This window comes from Schistocerca americana, chromosome X, assembly GCF_021461395.2.
Source record: "Schistocerca americana isolate TAMUIC-IGC-003095 chromosome X, iqSchAmer2.1, whole genome shotgun sequence".
NCBI classification, from domain to species: domain Eukaryota; kingdom Metazoa; phylum Arthropoda; class Insecta; order Orthoptera; family Acrididae; genus Schistocerca; species Schistocerca americana.
Window position 1 is genome coordinate 884,608,199 of NC_060130.1, and position 19,321 is coordinate 884,627,519.

The window sequence follows — 19,321 nt, forward strand, 5'->3', positions numbered from 1 at the left end:
ACCATTTTCCTTTCCGATTGCGAAAATTCTGTGCACTTCTACCTACATAGGGAGAAATGACCATCGTAATAAAATAAGAGCTCGTATGCAAAGATTTACATGTTCATTACTCCCTATTCTAGAGTGGATCGGTCGAGAAAAATCCTGAAAATCCTCAGAGAAATACCTGAGTGTAAATTGCAGATTGTCATCTAGATGTAGGTTGGCAGTCAACAATAAACCGTCACAAACAAAACAACAAACGCGAAACATACTCTTCGCACTTTCGTGGCGTTGGCTGACTTGTTACAGTGAGGACGGCTCCATCAAGTAGCCGAAAACAAGACAGAATCGTTTCCGTACCAGGGAGAGATACGTCTTAGGGAACTGTCGTTCTACACTACACAATCCAGTCCGAATCTTCTTGTGATTCCATTTCATATGACTCCGCCCCTTTCTCATTTTCGTGCCTTCCAATCGATTCCGTTCTTCTTATTCCCCTCGTACTTCGCCCTCCCTCCTTCCTCTTTTCTTTTGGCCTTCCTCATTTACTTCGCCTGTCACAGCGCGGAAACGGCAGCCGGGGCAGGCACCCCAGCTGGATAGACATGACAGGTTACAGACTAGAGGAACGAGAGGACATACTGTTTCTAATGCAGCCACGTCACACGTGACGTCGAAATCGACTTTCTGGTCGATTTACTTAGACTTTTGGGTAGAGCGTCACTCATTGCGATCAGAAGCTCGCACAGTATTGAATGTTACTCACAAGGTAACCTCCCCATCGCACCCCTCTCAGATTTAGTTATAAGTTGGCACAGTGGATAGACCTTGAAAAGCGGAACACAGATCAATCAAGAAAACAGGAAGAAGTTGTGCGTAACTATGAAAAAAATAAGCAAAATATACAAACTGAGTAGTCCATGCGCAAGATAGGCAACATTAAGGATAGCGTGAGCTCAGGAGCGTGGTTACCGTGAGCACCTGCGAAACAAGAAGTCCTTGAGTGATAACTTAACTTTCTTTATTTTCGCAAAGTTATGATCTGTCCGTTCGTTCACTGACGTCTCTGTTCACTGTAGTAAGTTTAGTGTCTGTTGCGACCGCACCGCAAAACCGTGCGATTAGTAGACGAAAGGACGTGCCGCTCCAATGGGAACCGAAAACATTTGACTGTAAGGTCATAGGTCAACCGATTCCTCCACAGGAAAACATGTCTCATATATTCTATACGACCCTGGTGACGGCTTGTGCGTCACATGACAGGAATATGTTGTCGAATGGCGAATAGGTAAAAAGATTCTTCTACCTTGCCCGATTTAGGATTTCTTGTGGATGTGATAATCACTCCCAAAAAAGTGATGAAAACATAACGTATGGACAGATAATAATTGTCTGAAAATAAAAAATTAAACTTTCCATCCGAAGGCAGACTTGAATCAAGGACCTCTCGTTTCAGAGCTGCTCACGCTAACCACAGGACCACGGCGCTCCTGCGCTCACACCCTCCTTGATGTTGCCTATATTGCACATGGACTACACAGTTTGTATATTTTGCTTATTTTTTCATAGTTCCACACAACTTCTTCCTGTTTTCTCGATTGATCTGTGTTCAGTTTTTCAAGGCCTATCCACTGTGCAACTTATAAGTAAATCTGAGGGGGGTGCGATGGGGACGTTCCCTTGTCAGCAAAATTATACGTTAAATATTCCAACTACCAACGCTATCGCGCCTCCCGTATCGTGGCAGTGGCGGGACGAAATGGCACGTGTGCAGCGCCGCAGCGGCTGAGCGAGACTTGCGAGGCAGGGTGTGGCCTGCGAGGTGGCGCAGGCACCGCCCCCGGACGACCATTCGTCGCCGGCGCGGTCGCCCCTCCCCGTCAACTGTCACCTGCCTTCGCGCGCTGCGACGCCCACACTGTTTACACTCATTCCTCTTCGATTCCTCACCGTAGATCCATCGATTGGTGTCCAAGTGAATAACTGACGGCACGTCACGAATCTGCACAAGGACGGGAGACTGCCACCGCAAGCGGACTTCGCGTATGCGGAGAAACGGTTGCACCTCTAAGGTGACAGAATTTCTCTTTCCTCCTGCGTTGGCCTAACGACACAGCTACGACGCGGCTGAGACATATGATTTTTCTTTTTGTGGAGTAAACACGACTGCTTGGAGCATATGCAGGATACAAGCACCAGGGACTGAAGTGCGCTTACATGGGCCATATTTTACGGCAATGTGTGTTTCCGATATTGTTGTCATCTACGTTGATGCAATGTAGCTGCATTACATAACAATATCGCTAAATGGCCCAGCAATGTTGCTGGTAGACCAAGCTGTTGCAAGTAGTTGTCAAGGAATGGCTGAGAAGTTGTCCTCCAAGGATAGAGAATATTTCGTATAGTCGGAGCATATCTATCTCTGTCCTTATCTGTAAAGGCTTCGCCGGCCGCGGTGGCCGAGCGGTTCTAGGCGCTTCAGTCGGGAACCGTGCGACTGCTACGGTCGCAGGTTGGAATCCTGTCTCGGGCATGGATGTGTGTGATGTCCTTAGGTTAGTTAGATTCAATTAGTTCTAACTTCTAGGGGACTGATGACCTCAGATGTTAAGTCCCATAGTGCTCAGAGCCATTTGAACCATTTTTTTGTAAAGGCTTCCCTCTCACTCTCTGCCTTACATGTTCTTTCTCACACCGATCGTGCTGTAGTGCCGAGTCAATGTGAGCGGTGAAACAATATTATTCCGCTACAGATAGGTAAATAGGAGCGGGTATGTAGAGGTACTCGATTTGTTTCTTGTCTGCAAGAATGGAGAAGTGGGAAAGTAAATTTGATGCATACCTCCATGACGGCAGCAGTTGAGCATAGGAATTAATATATAGGGCGATTAAGTTGCCCATACCGATGCTCTTTCATGCAACCTGGAATGTCTTACCTAGCCTTCAAAAACCACGCGCGATGTTTCCATGTCTCTTACAACTGTACAAAACTTCGTGACTGCACGAATTATTTCCCACATTCGACCGTTTTTTATCTTCATTGACTGTCATAATTACGCCACCGGCTTAGACAAGCACTTGCAGATTCTAAAATTGAAGTTTGTATAAATTTTATCTAACAATTTTCCGAATTTTAACAGCGTAAAATAAACAATTGCACCGTTATACTCCTCAGACCTTCTGACTGTGAAGCTACAGTGCTTGTAATAGTTAAGTTTGGATGGAATTGTCAAAAAATGGCTCTGAGCACTATGGGACTTAACTTCTGAGGTCATCAGTCTCCTAGAACTTAGAACTACTTAAACCTAACTAACCTAAGGACATCACACACATCCATGCCCAAGGCAGGATTCGAATCTGCGACCGTAGCGGTCGCGTGGTTCCAGACTGTAGCGCCTAGAACCGCTCGGCCACCACGGCCGGTTGGAATTGTCAACGCAGTTAGTTTTAGCATAATGTTTGCAAAAGCCAGATCTCTTTCATTACCCTAACGGGGACGTTTAAATTAGTAATGTTAACGGAACAGCCGGCTATGCTGGTAGCGTAATAGCCCAATCAATAGAGACCAAAAACCGTCGAAAGTCGGGGATAGTTCGTGTAGTCGGAAATTTTTGTACATTGGTAGGAGGGGGTGCCACGAACAACATACTAGAAATCCTGTCTAGTGAGGGCAGTGAGTTAGTGGGAGGAGATGCGTTTGAAGATCACTTTTGTACATTTTTCTTGAATAATTTGAAAGCTATGGCCTCCAGCGAAAACGTATCGCACCACAAATTTAACTACATTAAATTTCCTACAAAAAAGTCCTGCTCGTTTCTTTCTGTACGACTTATACTTTTCTCGTAGTGATTGGGAAAATAAGAAAATCTCGCACGTGGTTTTTGAAGGACAGATGTAACGTAGCAGATTGCATAAAACGACGTCGGTAGAGGAAGCTGAATCACGCTCTGCACAGAGACAGCAATCTGAAAAGGTGGTTCTCGCCGCAACTGTTGTAATAGAAAATTTCTCTACAGTGGGCCATAATTCTGTTTTACATAGGATTAATCTTGTAAACATTTAACTTTGTGTTTCTACTTTATGGGCAGCAACTTGCCAACTGTCCTTTTCCCGATGATTTGTTTCGTATAGGGCCTACATTACTTTTCGTCCCGTAAGACTGTTCTCAGGTGTATCGCATTTATGAAATTCATTGTTCTCTCGTGGTACTGGTGACTGGCAGTAGAAAATAATAACATAAACATGGTACCAAGAGGCATATCGGTGATAAGTGTAGGCTCCTTTGTTGTTGTGGTCTTCAGTCCTGAGACTGGTTTGATGCAGCTCTCCATGCCACTCTATCCTGTGCAAGCTTCTTCATCTCCCAGTACCTACTGCAACCTACATCCTTCTGAATCTGCTTAATGTATTCATCTCTTGGTCTCCTCCTACGATTTTTACCCTCCACGCTGACCTCCAATACTAAATTGGTGATCCCTTCATGCCTCAGAACATGTCCTACCAACCGATCCCTTCTTCTAGTCAAGTTGTTCCACAAACTCCTCTTCTCCCCAATTCTGTTCAATACCTCCCCATTAGTGATCTACCCATCTAATCTTCAGTATTCTTCCGTAGCACCACATATCGAAAGCTTCTGTTCTCTTCTTGTCCAAACTACTTGTTGTCCATGTTTCACTTCCATACATGGCTACACTCCATACAAATACTTCCAGAAACGACTTCCTGACACTTAAATCTATACTCTATGTTAACAAATTTCTCTTCTTCAGAAACGCTTTCCTTGCCATTGCCAGTCTACATTTTATACCCTCTCTACTTCGACCATCATCAGTTGTTTTGCTCCCCAAACAGCAAAACTCTTTTGCTACTTTAAGTGTCTCATTTCCTAATCTAATTCCCTGAGTATCACCAGACTTAATTCGACGATATTCCATTATCCTCGTTTTGGTTTTGTTGATGTTCATCTTATATCCTCCATTCAAGACACTGTCCATTCCGTTCAACTGCTCTTCCAAGTCCTTTGCTGTCTCTGACAGATTTACAATGTCATCGGCGACCCTCAAAGTTTTTATTTCTTCTCCATTGATTTTAATAGCTTTTCCGAATTTTTATTTTGTTTCCTTTACTGCTTGCTCAATATACAGATTGAATAAAAAATGGTTCAAATGGGACTTAACATCTGAAGTCATCAGTCCCCTAGAACTTAGAATTACTTAAACCTAACTAACCTAAGGACATGACACACATCCATGCCCGAGACAGGATTCGAACCTTCGACCGTAACAGTCGCGCGATTCCGGACTGAAGCGCCTAGAACCGCTCGGTCACCGCTGCCGGCACAGATTGAATAACATCGGGGAGAGGCTACAACCCTGTCTCACTCCCTTCTCAACCACGAACCTTTGTATGAATCACAAATAACTAAAAACCGAATGGTTGGCAGCTGGTATATAATCTTCCATACTGATTTTCGTCTTACTAATTCTTGGACGAATTGCTTTTACGATAAATTTAAATTGCGTTTCAGTAGTTCAATAGTCTGTGAGAGGTATGTATCTAGTTGAGTTAAAGGATCATAAGCAGTTTGCTTCCTTAAAAAGGAACGCATCCAAAAGGCCCGTTTATCTTTGTCAGGCTTACTTTTTTTCCTTGTGGGATGTAAATGCATGACAGTCCTACTCACTTCCAGTACCTCGCTTCCGTGTATTTTGTGGCAGTACTATGGACCGTGTAAACATTTCTGGCTCAGAAAGGTATTACCGTAAACATTGCTGGACACCGTTAGCCAGTAATGTTGCCGACATGTAGCTGTAATTAATGTGGCCGCTCATGTTGCCAGGCTGTAATGCTGGCAATATGCAATTCTACGGCCCGTTGTGGCCGCATCTCAGTTTCTCGATGAATGCCGAAATAAAGTGTATGGTGAGAAGGAATGCTTCCGAATTTTTTATGTGAAAACTATTAAAGGATTTTGAATAGAACCAACCCTAGTAACATTCTACATGTTTATTCTTCATGTCTACATATTGACCAGTTTTTTGATGCGTCACTGTAGAATGTTTAACTTTCGTGACGGAGCAATGCATGCACCACTTCATAACCATATATGACTCGCGGCTCATCTAGGCGCCTCATATATAATATATTGCTAATAAATGCAGTGAAGTATGACTGGACTCGGGTAGGAACGCCAGCCCCGGATCGAATCCGCCCGGCGGATTACCAACGTCGGCCGGCCAGCCTGGATGTGATTTTTAGGCGGTTTTCCACATCCTGTTAGGTAAATACCGGGCTGGTCACCACGTTCCGCCAGTTACACGACTCGCAAACATCTGAACATGTTCACACTCTTCCATGGATTTCACTTGACGCAGACAGCTAGGGTACACTAATACCGTCCCGGGCGGTACGGGGTGACGGCTGGAAGGGCATCCGGCCACCCATTAAAATTAACCTTGTCAAATCCGTTCCTAACTGTGCCAACCCTGCGAAACCACGGGACAAGGCACCAGCAAGAGAAAGAAGAAATGCAGTGAAGTATGAAATGTAATTCGCTCTCTCGCCTGTGTATGGTGGGGAGCGCATCAAAGTATTCTATTTACAATGTACGAGGGATTATTCGATCCAGACTGGACTATGGTTGTAAGATGTATCACAATCCACCTAAGATTTACCTCTCCATATCAGACTCTCTTCAGTTCAGAACTATTCGTACCTGTCTTGGAGCAATGCTTTCGAAGCCCGCAAACGCTCTCTTAGTGGAGGCAAAAGCGATTCCCGTAAGCGTTAGGCGTCAAATGATGTCAGATAAATATCACATTCAAGAACTGTCCTTCATGGAAAGTTCTGTCTATAAGAATGAGACTGCATTTACCAATTCCGGAATGCTTCCAACAGAACAACTAAAATTCCGACTGTCTGAATAAGATTTGACTGTTGGTATATTGTCATACATTCTATGCGATGTTCTTCACATTTTCCCTCACTCGGCCGGCCGCGGTGGTCTAGCGGTTCTAGGCGCGCAGTCCGGAATCGCGCGACTGCTACGGTCGCAGGTTCGAATCCTGCCTCGGGCATGGATGTGTGTGATGTCCTTAGGTTAGTTATGTTTAAGTAGTTCTAAGTTCTAGGGGACTGATGACCACAGATGTTAAGTACCATAGTGCTCAGAACCATTTGAACCCCTCACTCGAATATGATCTTGATATACACAACTGCCAGATTCCAATCTGTTATTATAATATGACAAACTCGCTGTGTGTTAACGTAAACTGCAGATTTAATCGTGTCGTTGAAGCTCAGTGGCCTGGTAATAAAAATGGTTCAAATGGCTCTGAGCACTATGGGACTTAACATCTGTGGTCATCAGTCCCCTAGAACTTAGAACTACTTAAACCTAACCAACCTAAAGACATCACACACATCCATGCCCGAGGCAGGATTCGAACCTGCGACCGTAGCAGTCGCGCGGTTCCGGACTGAGCGCCTGAACCGCTAGACCTCCGCGGCCGGCGCCTGGTAATATCTGTATACTATATGCTGATGGATCCAAAAGTCACAAGAGGAGTATATTGATATGCTTTTCTATACAATCAGATACAATTTAGTAAAGCCTACAAATTGCCTGAAAGTGCTGCAATTTCTACGGCAGAGGCTGCGTCAATATTGGAAGCAATTAAGTTTGTATCTTCAAAATGGCTCTGAGAACTATGGGACTCAACTGCTGTGGTCATAAGTCCCCTAGAACTTAGAACTACTTAAACCTAACTAACCTAAGGACAGCACACAACACCCAGCCATCACGAGGCAGAGAAAATCTCTGACCCCGCCGGGAATCGAACCCGGGAACCCGGGCTTGTATCTTCAACTTCCTTCTTAAAGATACACGCAAAAAAAAAAAAAGTGATGCACCGTGAAGGAATTATCTGAATGGGACGGAAACTGGTAGATGTGATTTACATGTACAGATAAAACAATTATTACGACTTCAGAAAAATGGGGTGATTCGTTCAACAGGCAAAGCTTCACGAATTGAGCAAGTCAGTAACGCGTTGGTCCATCTTTGGGCCTTATTCGTGTAGCAGGTACACGCGGCGCTCGGGGACCACAGCACAGCTACGACACCTGAGGATGGGCTTATAACAGTCCGAAACCAGTCGTGTGAAAATACAGTAATTTAAAACTGAAACGGTATTTTCAACCTCTGCTATTATGACTATCTGTTTAATAGCGTGTTGTTCCACTTTTCAAACACAATACAACAGATATTCTGCTTGGCATGGATTCTGTAAGTCCTTGAAAAGATTTCAGAAGTGTGTGGCACCAGATGCCTACGCACAGGTCAAGAAATTCCCGCAAAATACGAGATGGCGACTTACGGGCACGCAGGTGGAACCCGATATGTGCTCCAATGGGTACAGATCAAGCACATTTGCTAGCCAACACATCAATATGAGTTCCTTGTAATTCCCATCGAACCACTGTAGCACTATTCTGACCTTGCAACACCGAGAGTTATCCTGCTGGAAGACGTCACCCCCCCTTAGGGGGAGACTTCAAGCATGAAGCGATGCAGGTGGTCAGCAATAATTTTCACATAGTTCGCTGCTGTCATGATGCCTTCGATTACCACCACAGATCACATGGAAGCCAACTCGGTGTACCCCACAGCATAATTCTGCCCTCACCGGCCTGCATCTTTGGCGCAATGCATGATTCGTGCAGGTCCCGAGTTCGAGACTCAGTCTGGCCCACAGTTTTAATCGGCCAGGAATTTTCATATCAGTGCACACTCCACTGCAGAGTGAAAACCTCATTCTGGATACTAGTGACAGATTGACCTTTTGTGTGTTAAAAATAGATGTTGCCAAGCTTTTGTCCTGCAGTAATTTCTTTGCCACTAGTACTGCTGCTCCTTGTAAACAAGTTTGTCTCACCAACCACAAGCCTCATAGCTGAGTACATTTAGTGAAATGTCACTTTGTGAATACCCAGCATGTAAAATAGCAGTCCACAATTTGACACCACATACAATTTTGATGACGGTGTGTAAGGACCCAGTTATCGACCCGGTGTAACAGGAAATGCGGTTCATTCGACAGGCGACACATTTCTATCGTTTCACGGTGAAAACTCAGTGATGCTATGCCAACTGCAATCATAACTGACGAAGTCGTTGGGCCAACACAGGAACACGTAAGGGTCGTCTGATGTGGAGCTCCATGTTCAACAATGGGCTTTGAACGGTGTGCTCCGGAACACTTGTGCCTGCACCAGCATTGTTGTCTGTCACTAGATGTGCCACAGATCGCCGCCTATCCTGGATTACTCAGTGGGGCATCCTTCGAGCTCCACGTTTTCTGGTGAGACGTGGTCGTCCAATACCATGCGGTATACTCGTTATTTCACCATTCTTCAACCACTTTCCATAAGTGCTCATGAGAGCAGTACACCAACAGGCGACCAGGTTCGCCGTTCCAGACATTCTCGTTTCCAGCCGCAACGCCACAACAATGTGTCCTTTGTCAAAACCGCTTACATCAATGGTTCGCTATGATGACTTCCTATTCGTCTCTCTTCCACTTACATTCTTTCCTTACTGCGTCACGTGCCCGTAACACCATAACGAGGCATTCAGACTCCTGGTAACGGTCATAATGTTTTGGCTCATCAGTGTATGTCCATTGTACTTATTCTATTTATTAAACATTCCTTGTGGGAAAAATTTGATGACTTTGAGCTTTCAGTCTTGTAAGTATGCATTGTGTATTTCCTCCGCAAAACTACGTATTCTATGTAAACAGGTGTTTCCGATGATTAAATAGAGTCTCGGGCATGGATGTTTGTGATGTCCTTAGGTTAGTTAGGTTTAACTAGTTCTAAGTTCTAGGGGACTAATAACCTCAGCAGTTGAGTCCCATAGTGCTCAGAGCCATTTGAACCATTTTGATTAAATAGAGTACGAACTGTGGAGGTCAAATAAAAGAAACAAACAACTTTTGGAAACAGATGAAAATCGGGTACTGTCTAGTCAAGACTATATGGAGGATGATCGATGAGCGCAAACGCAAGTCGTTGGGTTGTTGCATATGCCGCAGTTCTCGTGTATGGTCTGGCACTATCATCACCGTACGCAGCTTTCATTTTCTTTCTTTCTTTGGACCTTTATCCAGCTTCAACGCGGGGTCGGCCGTGTTACTACGGATTTGGCAGTGGTAGTTGCAGAGGGTGGCCGGATGCCCTTCCTGCCGCCACCCTGATCTGCCCGGGACGTAAGTAGTATACCCAAATTGTCTGCGTCTAGTTTAAGCCATGAAATAGTGCGGACGTTTCCAAATGTCTCTGAGACGTGGAAATGAGACGGAACATGGGGACCAGCCCAGTAATCACCTAGCGGGATGTGGAAAACCGCCTAAAAACCACATCCAGGCTGGCCGGTATACCGACCCTCGTCGTTAATCCGCCAGGCGGATTCAATCCGTGGCCGGCACACATACCCGAGTCCAGGAAGCAGCGCATTAGCGCTCTCGGCTACGCTGGCGGGTTTCGTACGCAGCTTTCATTATTCTTCGAATTTCAATTGGACGTACTTTTTCTACGGTTAGAAATTCGATTACAGCATGCTGTTTTTCACTCACCGACATACTGCGTTATTCACCGCCATGTTATATGCTACAATTCGGTGTGGTCTTGCGTCAGAGGAGTGATGAAATCAACAGGGTAATATACATGACATGTCATACCTAAGCCGAGATTGAGAACAGAATAAAAGATGCTGAGGCATTACTTTTCAGCACATCCTCGTAATTTCGGCATTGACGGCAAAGGTGCACTTACCACTCGTTAATATTTATTAAAAAATACGTGTACTAGTTTTATTCAGAATGATCCTGAACTTATTAATACACCTCAGGATGTGAGTTTCGTTCGCATTTTTTTTAATTTTTATTTTTGTGGATGGGGGCGCTATTATTTGTTACTGCACCTGTCTGGGTACGTCCTCATTTTGCTTAATATTTTGACTGAAATAGAAATAGCTTAGTAGTAAGGTTTGGTGAAATTATAGAGCCGGCCGGAGTGGCCGAGCGGTTCTCGGCGCTACAGTCTGGAACCGCGCGACCGTTACGATCGCAGGTTCGAATCCTGCCTCGGGCATGGATGTGTGTGATGTCCTTAGGTTAGTTAGGTTTAAGTAGTTCTAAGTTCTAGGGGACTGATGACCTCAGATGTTGAGTCCCATAGTGCTCAGAGCCATTTGAACCACTTTTTTGAAATTATAGAGAGCACAGTTAAAGTGAACAGAGCGGGCGAGTGGAGGCCTACATTTAGGTTTCATTTTAGCAGCCCTGCGAGAAAATTCTCTAAATAGTTTCCAATGTTGTTTCTTCAGACCAGCTACAAGCTCCTATTTCTTCCCTTGTGGCGAAGTTTCATTAATAATTTTACAAAAATCAAAATGCTATGCAGTTTTGAAACATCTATGGGTTTAAAATTGGGTGTCGAAGCAGATCTCGGATCTGCATCTTTGCTTTCTTCGAGAAATGCTTATCCTGCTGAGCATTGTGACAATACCTTATGGCCCCACCCACGTTTCTCTCTCTTACCTTCGAATTTCTACAGGGGTTTTTGCAGACTTTGCGTGACTATGGTAAGGAGAGTAGTAGGCGATACTCTATGGATTTAGGGAAAGTGGAATAGAGGACTGGCAAACAGAACACTTTAGTCGGTCTACTATGGGTGTTCGGATACCACAGGTGACAAATTAGTGGCTCTGGAAGACAAAGATAGGTATTCGTACCGTGTCGTGCACAAATTGAATTTGTCAGGGAGGGTTTCTTTACCATATATTTAACTGAATTGCGCAAACATTTTTTGGTGCGTAGTATCATATCAAACCAAAAAAGATTTTTCCACTTACTGCACTGTAATGTAAAAAAAGGTTATGACGAGAAACAAATTTAGCGTTAACATGGCTATAACTGAAAATATGAGGATTGGAACTTTAATAGTGGCAACTATTTATTTACAGCTCGTACAAAATAGATACGTGTTTCAAAGTTTTACCGACGTTCAAAGTAGTCACCAGCATTGTGTATAACCCGTTGCCAGCGATGTGGAAGTCGTAGGATACTCTTAGCAGTGCCAGCTGTGTTGACAGTTCGAGCGGCGCGGTCTATTGCCAGACGAATTTGTAGCAGTTTTGAAGCGAATGCTGTGAAGTGTTTCCATCAGTTTAGAAATCGAGTTGAACTCACGAGGGCTTAAGTCAGGGGAGTGCAGTAGGTGGTATAGCACTTAGCAGCCCCATCAGTGAAACAAATCAGTAACAGCTTGCACTGTACGTGCTTGAGCATTGTCCTGCAAAATGATGGTCAGGTCCTGCAGAAACTGTCATCACTTCTGTCTGTAAGCTGGTCGTAGGTTGTGTTCCAAAAATGAAGAGCATAGAGACAGAAGTGATGACACTTTCTGCAGAACCCGACCATCATTTTGCAGGACAATGCTCAAGCACGTAAAGTTCAAGATGTTTCCGATTTGTTTGACTGATGGGGCTGCTATGTGCTGTACCACCTACTGCACTCCCCTGACTTAAGCCCTCGTGAGTTCAACTCGATTTCTAAACTGAAGGAAACACTTCAAAGCATTCACTTCAGAACTGCTACAAATTCGTCTGGCAATAGACCGCGCCGCTCGAACTGTCAACACAACTGGCACTGCTAAGAGTATCCTACGACTTACACATCGCTGGCAACGGGTTATACACAATGCTGGTGACTACTTTGAAGGTCAGTAAAACTTTGAAACACGTATCTATTTTGTACGAACTGTAAATAAATGGTTGCCACTGACAAGATTCCAACCCTCGTACCATCGTCAGAGTGACACTTACAGGAAATTTAAATTTCTCTACATTCTACGGCTTATTGATGTGCATTCTAAGCTCTATGGGTACATATTTGGGAAAGTACGGAATAATTATGAGTGTGCTAATTGTGTAGAAAGGAATGAAATGAACACAGAAGTGAAAATGACGTAGACTGTTTTTGATTAACTAAATAGGGTTTCCAAACCTTCGGGTCTGTCTGAATAGGGAATGAGTGTACATTGCCATTTTTAACTCATGGCAGTGAGAAATGGATTTTTGACGCGAAAATTATAACTGGAGGTTGCTTAGCGGGCAGTGGCCCTTCAAGTTGGGAATAACTGGGTAAACAAACAACTGGACCAAGGGACACACTGGAGTAGAATTTATCGTTTCCAAAAAGGGCTCTGAGCACTATGGGACTTAACATCTGTGGTCATCAGTCCCCTAGAACGTAGAACTACTTAACCCTAACTAACCTAAGGACATCACCGGCCGAAGTTGCCGTGCGGTTCTAGGCGCTACAGTCTGGAACCGAGCGACCGCTACGGTCGCAGGCTAGAATCCTGCCTCGGGCATGGATGTGTGTGATGTCCTTAGGTTTGTTTAATTAGTTCTAAGTTCTAGGCGACTGATGACCTCAGAAGTTTAAGTCGCATAGTGCTCAGAGCCATTTGAACCAGCCTAAAGACATCACACACATCCATGCCCGAGACAGGGTTCGAACCTGCGACCGTAGCGGTCACGCGGTTCCAGACTGAAGCGCATAGAACCGCACGGCCACACCGGCCGGCCTTATCGTTTCCCTTAAAATTATGTGGCTCAGGTGTTGATTGTTTGGTAAACAATCCATTTACACATAATTTATTTTCTCTTGAATAGTTTACCGGTTATGAAATGCAGATCAAAAGTGACGAACTAGGTAGAACATTAAGAATATGGTACTTAGGTAAATTGAAACAACGAATGGTTAAGTAGTTTCAGTGGTAGAATTAGGCAACGATTGACTGAAACAGGGGAAAGGAATACAATATAAGACGACCACCTTGAGAGGCGGAATACTGAACTCAGCAGAGGATCATATAGACAATAAGGCCCAGTCGAAGTTTCTGGATAACAAATGACATACTAATTCTAACTGACGCAAGGATAAATTGCATCAAATAAAACAGGCAAACGAGAATACAGAAATGTAAAATTGAGAGTCACAGGGAGTTCAAATTGTCAAAACAGGAACTTCCAGACAAGAAATGAAAATCTGTAGAAGTATTCATGACTATGGGAAAAAATAGATAACGCTTATAGGCAGACTGAGAAGAGACATTTGTAGAAAAAAGAAGCACCTGTAAGAGTTCAGGTGCTAACAAATCAGCTTAAAGGCAATAGTTGACCAGGATTAGATGGGAGATATGATATTGCGAGAAGAATTTTGACAGGGACCTAAAAGACTGAAGACAAAACAAGGTTTCTGGAATAGGTGAAATTCTCTCAGAATTAACTTATTTATATTCTTGGGAGAGTAAGCCGTAACAACATTATTCCACTTCGTATGTAAAATGAGATCTGTTCAGAAGGTAAATGGAATTTTTTAATTAGGTAGGTTGTATTAGTTCGGTTCACGCGATTTTTTGTTGTTGTGTAGATCAATATTACCGAGAAACATCTGTACAGTGTGAGCCATATCGGACATTTAATTTGTTGACAGCGGTCAAAAATTGTATTAAATATTGCTGTAAGAACGGAATAAAGTATAGTAAACTTTTAAAAATGTTAAGTATTGATTTTTTTTAGTCTGAAATAAGTGCAATAAGGGTGTATGAGTCATATAAGAGTTTCAAAGAATGCCACGAATGCGCCCCGGACGCCCCAGCATAATGTAACGGGATGTGCTGTGGAAAAGCTTGGAACCAAGAGTGGTGCACCAGGAAACGGACCTCGGCCGCCGCTTGCAATCGTCCTGGTCGATCGGTACCCTTGCGCAGCAGCAAGACGCTTCCGTGACTCCGTTCTGGGTGTCAATGTCCTGAAACGAGCCTTCGAGAAGCCACTCTGTCGCGACCGACTTTCGCATACCGTCGCCTACTGCGATTATGACAGCCAACACCCCTCAGCTGCATTCACCGTCGGCGAACAGGTGGACAGCAAGGTAACGTGCAGCCTGTGTTGTTCAGTGCCGTATAGGTGACGCTGACGTCTCTATCGTCACTAGGCTCCAAACCTCTGAGGATCCAGGGGCTCGGGACTCTACCGCCTTCTCAGAACTACGGTGCTGGAGTCCAGCCATGACCCCCCCTCCTTCCGAGGGATCAACGAGGGACTTCCATGCCCAGCACCATGGAGCGTGACGCAGTCTGGCGTATGTATTGTGGAGTAGCTACACTGGGCTGACATGACACGGGCCGGGAAACGCGAGCCATCTCTCAAAGCAGCAGCTGATGTGGGGTGCCCGCTCGGTAATATTACACTACTGACCAATGAAATTGCTACACCACGAAGATGACGTGCTACAGACGCGAAATTTAACCTACAGGAAGAAGATGCTGTGATATGCAAATGATTAGCTTTTCAGAGCATTCACACAAGGTTGGCGCCGGTGGCGACACCTACAACGTGTTGACAGGAGGAAAGTTTACAACTGATTTCTCATACGCAAACAGCAGTTGAGCGGCGTTGCCTGGTGAAACGTTGTTGTGGTGCCTCGTGTAAGGACGAGAAATGCGTACCATCACGTTTCCGACTTCGATAAAGGTCGGATTGTAGCCTATCGCGATTGCGGTTTATCGTATTGCGGCATTGCTGCTCGCGTTGGTCCAGATCCAGTGACTGTTAGCAGAACATGGAATCGGTGGGTTCAGGAGGGTAATACAGAGCGCCGTGCTGGATCCCAACGGCCTCGTATCACTAGCAGTCGAAATGACAGGCATCTTATCCGCATGGCTGTAACGGATAGTGCAGCCACGTCTCGATCCCCGAGTCAACAGATGGGGACGTTGCAAGACAACAACCATCTGCACGAACAGTCGACATCGTAGTGAACGCACATTGGAAGCGTGTATTCGTCATCGCCATACTGGCGTATCATCCGGCGTGATGGTTCAAAATGGTTCAAATGGCTCTGAGCACTATGGGACTTAACTTATGAGGTCATTAGTCCCCCAGAACTTAGAACTAGTTAAACCTAACTAAACTAAGGACATCACACACATCCATGCCCGAGGCAGGATTCGAACCTGCAACCGTAGCGGTCTCGCGGTTCCAGACTGCAGCGCCTAGAACCGCACGGCCACTTCGGTCGGCCGGCGTGATGGTATGGGGTGCCATTAGTTACACGTCTCGGTCACCTCTTTTTCGCATTGACGGCACTTTGAACAATGGACATTACATTTCAGATGTGTTACGACCCATGGTTCTACGCTTCATTCGATCCCTGCGAAACCCTACATTTCAGCAGGATAATGCACGACCGCATGTTGCAGGTCCTGTACGGGCCTTTCTGGATACAGAAAATGTTCGACTGCTGCCCTGGCCAGCACATTCTCCAGATCTCTCACCAATTGAAAACGTCTGGTCAACAGTGGCCGAGCAACTGGCTTGTCACAAGACGCTAGTCACTACTCTTGGTGAACTGTGGTATCGTGTTGAAGCTGCATGGGCAGCTGTACCTGTACACGCCATACAAGCTCTGTTTCACTCAATGCCCAGGCGTATCAAGGCCGTTATTAGGGCCAGAGGTGGTTGTTCTGGGTACTGATTTTTCAGGATCTATGCACCAAAATTGAGTGAAAATGTAATCACATGTCAGTTGTAGTATAATATATTTTCCAATGAATACCCGTTTATCATCTGTATTTCTTCTCGGTGTAGCAATTTTAATGGCCATTAGAGTACCTTTATTTTATTTTGTTGCAGAGGTCGGCGCGCTGGGTGGCGCTGAACGACGTATTTGTATCGCTTATCATCAGCGCTGGTAGTTCCTAAGTCCAATGATTATAAACAAACAGTAACAAAAACATTTTTTATCCACTAACTTTCATCTCCCGTTGCACCTGAATCCGTCTTTGGAAGGGAAATACCACCTACACCCAGTAATCCTGCTATATCCATTATAATAGGTGTGAGAAGAAGTGCTGAAGATGATGGAGACAGTAGCCAGATCCATAGTTCTGCAGCAGGGCATCCTTCACAGCAGTATGAGCAAATGCCGAGTTTAACGTTTTTTTTATTCTTTTTGTATCTGTATGATTGTTTTCCTATCCCCTCTTCTTCCTTTTAATTTTCATTTTATTTTGGGTGTACTATACACTTGCATTGATAGTAAGTAGGCAGTATGGATAAACAATGAATATTTCGTCCATAAGGGACGTTATTATAAGAACTGCGACTGTTGATCAACACAAATAAAACCGTTTCTGCGTCAGTCACTTGTTTTTCTCAGTAGCGCAGCGGTAGTGTTACCGCCTGTCACGCAAGGGGGCTCGGGTTCGATTCCCCGCAGAGGTCTGGGTGTTGTGTGTCCTTCATCATCATTTTCATCATCATTGATGCGCAAGTCGCCGAAGCGCCGTCAACTAAAAAGACTTGCAATACGGTGGCCGAACCCCAAAGGGGGTATCCCGGCGAATAAATGTCATACGATCATTTCATTTTAAGCTCCGCTCCCATATATGAGTGGTCAGCGTGACAGATTGCCGTCCTACGGGCCCGGGTTCAATTCCCGGCTGGGTAGAGGATTTTCTCCGCTCAGGGACTGGGTGTTGTGCTGTCTTCATCATCATTTCAGCCCTATCTGGCGTGCAGGTCACCCAATGTGGCGTCGAATGTAATAAGACCTGCACCGAGGCGGCCGGACCTGCCCCGTGAGGGGCCTCCCGGCCAATGACGCCAAACACTCATTTCCATTTCCAGTGCCTTTTCTAAATCTACAATTTTTATCGTTAGCAATAGACGCAAATAACATACACTGCATTTGGTCTGGAACTGTGAGAAGCCGTGTGTACCCTTCACCAACACCAGCCATGGAAATAAACAATTCTCCACCTGAAGATGATTTGAACCATGCAAACGCGTAGTGGCAAAATAAACAAGTGACTGACGGAGAAACTGTTTTATTTGTATGGATAAAAAAGTATCGGCTAAAGATGCGGTTCAGTACCTAATAGAGCAAGCAGCGCAGCTGCAGACAGAATTATGGCGACTAAGGGGAGAGAGGAGGGAACAGTCACTTCCTATGCACATCTCCTTGATACTAACACCACTTCATTGGTCACTCCATTTCCTGGGACATCAGGGGAAGATGACTTCCTGTTTTTTGATAATTTGAATACATGCAGTACGTCGAGAAATTGGAGTAATGAGCACGTTTTGAGTGTGGCTAAACTATGGGTAGAGAGAATAACTAGGGCACATGTAATGTGCTTCGACAAATTAAGAGAAGCGCAGTTGTTAGACGACATCAGGAAAGGATAGGTAGACAGAGATACACTCCTGGAAACTGAAATAAGAATACCGTGAATTCATTGTCCCAGGAAGGGGAAACTTTATTGACACATTCCTGGGGTCAGATACATCACATGATCGCACTGACAGAACCACAGGCACATAGACACAGGCAACAGAGCATGCACAATGTCGGCACTAGTACAGTGTATATCCACCTTTCGCAGCAATGCAGGCTGCTATTCTCCCATGGAGACGATCGTAGAGATGCTGGATGTAGTCCTGTGGAACGGCTTGCCATGCCATTTCCACCTGGCGCCTCAGTTGGACCAGCGTTCGTGCTGGACGTGCAGACCGCGTGAGACGACGCTTCATCCAGTCCCAAACATGCTCAATGGGGGACAGATCCGGAGATCTTGCTGGCCAGGGTAGTTGACTTACACCTTCTAGAGCACGATGGGTGGCACGGGATACATGCGGACGTGCATTGTCCTGTTGGAACAGCAAGTTCCCTTGCCGGTCTAGGAATGGTAGAACGATGGGTTCGATGACGGTTTGGATGTACCGTGCACTATTCAGTGTCCCCTCGACGATCACCAGTGGTGTACGGCCAGTGTAGGAGATCGCTCCCCACACCATGATGCCGGGTGTTGGCCCTGTGTGCCTCGGTCGTATGCAGTCCTGATTGTGGCGCTCACCTGCACGGCGCCAAACACGCGTACGACCATCATTGGCACCAAGGCAGAAGCGACTCTCATCGCTGAAGACGACATGTCTCCATTCGTCCCTCCATTCACGCCTGTCGCGACACCACTGGAGGCGGGCTGCACGATGTTGGGGCGTGAGCGGAAGACGGCCTAACAGTGTGCGGGACCGTAGCCCAGCTTCATGGAGACGGTTGCGAATGGTCCTCGCCGATACCTCAGGAGCAACAGTGTCCCTAATTTGCTGGGAAGTGGCGGTGCGGTCCCCTACGGCACTGCGTAGGATCCTACGGTCTTGGCGTGCATCCGTGCGTCGCTGCGGTCCGGTCCCAGGTCG